The following is a 4,737-nucleotide window of genomic DNA, read 5'->3' on the forward strand; positions in this document are numbered from 1 at the left end:
AGCTCAGAACTCTTGAACAACACTTCCTGCACCAGGCTTCTGTGAGGCACGGGCTCAGGCTTTCCCATGGTCTACTGTAAATATTACTAGGACACATCATAAATAATTTTGGGGTGCCACGAGTATCCTTATCACACTGGTTGATACACTGCGAGTCAGTGGGGTCAAGTTCACTACCCCCGGTTTGAAGCTAGTTTGGTGTAACTCCAGAGTTTTCTCCCGTGCAATGAGCACTGGAGCTACCAGCTCCCGCAGCCTTACTCCTCGGACTCAGTGATCGGCAGAAGCACACAGTCAATCGCAAGTCTTCCTGGTTCTTTTCCTTGTTGAGGGTAACATGTTGATCGCCTATTTGGTAAGAGAAAATGCTGCCCCACTTCCTGTGACCTCATAACATATAGGATATGGAGCCAGACCCACCTTCTCTGCAGAATTTTACCCAGAAAAAAAAAAGGTAACCTCCTTGGCACTCTGGGCCTGTCCCCCAGCGTCTGCCAGTCTGCCCAATGCCAGTCAGTTGCACGCTGCCATCTTAATGTTCCATCCAGGGGTACTTCACATGGTGTGGTAAATCAGGTCTTCTACTTAATATCAGATACTACTAGATACTACTAGAGGCTAAACAATGCTGAACTTCATATTTCTCTTAGTCATTCTGCCTACACACCCAAAATCTATGCAAATAAGCTTAATTGACTAAAGCCCTGGTACAGGGAGAAATTGAAAGAACCCCCTTGACCCTCCAGATTTGATTTTTCCAGTTACCCACAATGTGGCCATTAATTTTGTGAAACTCTTTGAATGTCCTTATTCTCAGCTGACTTATTTTAACTCCTTAATACCCCACTGACCTATCATTTTGAAAGCAATATGCAAAATTATTACTCATGAATTGATACTGTTTTTGGAAATATTATCGAGCCCTTAGATGTGTATACTCTTAGATCTAGCTATCAAAACCCTTACATATGTGTACAAGTATGTTTTATAGAACCATGAAATGTTTGCGGCATTTGTACAAATCATAAAAAGGGAAACCAATGTAATGTACATCAATACCAGATGTACTTAAATAAATCAGAGCACATCCATACTAGTTGAATACTGTTTATATAAAAAAAAGAATATGGTGGAGGGCTGAAGAAATAATACGAAGATTTAGGTGCTTGCAATGCACATAGCTGACCCCAGTTCAATCAGAGGCATGGCATCTGCCCCCCCCACCCCGTATTGCCAGGAATCATCCCTGAGCAGAGAGGATTAAGCTGTGAGTACTGCCAAACGTGACCCAAAAACAAAATGTAAGAAAGAAAACAATACGGCGAATGGCTCCATGAGTACAGTACAGACATCCATTGAAATGTGCTGTTTAAAAGTGAACTGCAGGGGCTAGAGCAATAGAACAGTGGGTAGGGATTTTGCTTTGCATGTGGCCAACCTGGGTTTGATTCCAAGCATCCCATATGGTCCCCAAGCACTGCTGGGAGTAATTCCTGAGTGCAGAGCCAGGAGTAACCCCTTGCATCGCCAAGTGTGACCCAAAAAGCCAAAAAAAAAAGAGAAATTTAAAAAATAAAATAAAAAAAATAAAAAATTAAAGTGGGGGCTGGAGTGATAGCACAATGGGTAGGGTGTTTGCCTTGCACGCGACCGACCCGGGTTCGAATCCCAGCATCCCATATGGTCCCCTGAGCACCACCAGGAGTGATTCCTGAGTGCAGAGCCAGGAGTAACCCCTGTGCAATGCCAGGTGTGACCCAAAAAGCAAAAAAAAAAAATAAATAAAGTGAACTGCATGCCAATCCTATGTTATATAATTCTATCACTATCTATCACTATTCTTTAAAGGAGGCTGCAGAACAATATGCCTAATAATGCCATTTGTATCACTGTTATCCCGTTGATGATCAATTTGCTCAAGCGGGCACCAGTAACGTCTCCATTCATCCTAGCCCTAAGATTTTAGCAGCCTCTCTTTACTCGTTCTTCCCAGTGGTGCCGCATTGGAGGCTCTTTCAGGATAAGGGGAATGAGACCCATCAATGTTACTGTATTTGGCATATCGAATACATGACAGAGAGCTTGCCAGGCTCTGCCGTGGGGGCAGGATGCTCTTGGTACCTTGCCAGGTTCTCTGAGATGGAGAACTAGGCTATAAGAGGTCTCATGGCCAAGAATGCAGTCACTCTCTTCTGGGAGGTTGTTTTATAGTCTCTGGATCTTGGCCATTGATGGGATTACACGAGCGCTGGGGGCAGTTTGTTGGTGTGGCTGCCAAGCTACTGGAAAATGGGGGATCTGGGTGGAGGAGGCCCCGTACCAATCCGAGCAGGCTTGGAGATCTCAGCCCCGGGTCCCACACACCTGGGTTCCTCTGCTGGTTCCTTCATGCATGAGGCTCGTCCTAACAGTGGGGAGGGACCTTAAGCATGGCTGTGGCTAGGTTCCAGAGGTGGTCTGCTGCCGAGGCTCTGCTCTGGGGCAGGGAGGGAAACTCAACCGGCCCCGCTCCAAGGGGCCCCGGTGAAGACCAGGCCATTTGTACTGGTTATAAATTTCAGAGAAATTTCTCACATATTTTTCTTCAGAAGTATATGGCTATAAGCAAATAGAATGCTTTTGTAAAACTAGATAAAATAATGTTAAAACAAGTTATATAAGGAGATGCCAAACTGCTAAAGGCAAAAAAAATAACCTAAACTGCCTAGCATGTTCAAGACCCTGAGTTTAATCCTTGGCCCCACACAATTCCCCAACCACTGCTTCTGAGTATGTCTGGCCTGAGCCCTAAGCCTTGGGCCCACATTACTAAGCCAGCACACTGACAGTGGTCCCAGACCCCCCAAATACTGCTGAAAGTGGCCTCTGTAGTAAAAAAATATATAAATATATATATATATGACATTTACACAAAGAAGATATGCATAATTATCTTCTTACTAAATTACTTGTGTTTACATTCACCTGATGGCAGAGCGTCTCTTGCCCGCACACCTCTCTGTCTTCCCCAGGGCCCCTCGGAGGGGATGGGCTCCAGCTTCCCTCCCCACCCCGAGCAGAGCTCCCGGCGGCCGAAGACCACCAGAACCTAGCCACAGCCATGCTCGAGGCTCTTCACATGTTTGGACAGGCCTCATGCATGAAGGTACCGGCAGAGGAACCCAGGTGTGTGTAATCCCATCAACGGCCAACATCCAGAGACTTAAAAGCAAGCTCTCAAAAGATATCTTGTAGCCTACTTCTTCCTCTGGGAGAAACTGGCAATCTTCTGAGAGTTTCCTGCCCACATGGGACAGTCTTGCAAGCTTCCCATGGTGTATTCATATGCTAAATCCAATAACAAGCTGGATCTCATTCCCCTGGCCCTGGCTGGAAGAGCCCCCAGTGTTACATCATTGGGAAGGCCGAGTCGAGAGAGACTTCTAAGATCTCAGGGAAAGGACGAAATGAAAGGTTACTGAGCCCGCCCGAGAAATCAGTGATTAACAGGATTTCGTGATCGTGATCGTGACATTCATCTGATAGATACCAAATCCCCTGGTCACTGCCACTTTCAAAACGCTGAATAAGTAGACGAGGGTGGACCTCTTGGCTTCACTCCACCTTACAGGCCTACCTGCATCCCCATGCAGGGGCGATGGGGAGATGGAGCTGCAGTCTCGCTGCAAAGACCATTTCCTTAGAACAGGGCTCAGACCAGGAGAGGAGTGAGCTCTGCCAGGGGACCCCAGGTCCCTCGAGGTCTTAATGGTCTTAAAGCAAACCCCAGCTCTTCTGCACTCCAGACCTAGTCACAACTAAGCAGTTTCATCTCAAACTCAAGAGGTGATTGTGGTTGCTACGAAAAAAATCAAGCCCTGGTGAATTCAGAACTACAAGTCTTCAAAATTAGAGGGTGAGGCTGGGAGAACTTAGCTCATTCTGAAACTTGAGGCCTGACCACCCCAGAAGGCTCTAGCCATTTGAGGAACAAGAGACTCGGAGCTGGCAGGTCTGAAGGAGACCAAGATTATGTTTCACAGGGTCCCAGCAGTGGCCAGGGTCACCCAGACTGGGGACTATTTGCAATAACCTTTACATCTACTTTGCATATCAGTCCCCCGGGACCCTCGCTCCCTGAGGATTAGAGAGGTTAAGACTATCAGCTGATCACATGAGGCAGGCAAGACAGAAGCAAAACCAAAGGGGGAGAGGAGGGCTTGTCAAGGAGGGAGCTGGCCAAGGGGAAATGCCAGTGCCAAGATTTCACTTGCAAATCCTGGCAGGGATGTCCAGTCGGTAGGAAATTTCACCAGTCCTTGGAGCAAGAAGCTTATGCAAACAAGCACATTTGCATGGCAGCCCTGGCCCCCAACACTGACTTAACACACTCAGGTTAGTACCTCTCAGTAGCAGGAGACCCATCTGGGACCCTGTCAGTTTGGCAACCAAGATTTTCTGGCCAGAGGCTTTGAGGAGTAAGTTCCCCTCTGAGCAAACTGCTCCTTCTCTCTAGGATAACACAGGTGAAATGCTGGTAATTGGGGGGAAATGGGGTGGAAGGTTCTTAACTGTGTGGAACAGGGAAGCTCCCAAGGGCTTCTCGGTTCAGGCACTGGCTATGGCCTCAAGACCTGAATGGATGGGATGAGAAAGCCCTACAGCTATGGCTTCTCAGTGATACTCAGAGGAGCGAGGAACAGGAAGCACTAAACAGCCAATCATTTCCCCTCCCCCCATTTCATATTATGTATGTTT

Source organism: Sorex araneus, chromosome 7, assembly GCF_027595985.1.
Source record: "Sorex araneus isolate mSorAra2 chromosome 7, mSorAra2.pri, whole genome shotgun sequence".
NCBI lineage: Eukaryota > Metazoa > Chordata > Mammalia > Eulipotyphla > Soricidae > Sorex > Sorex araneus.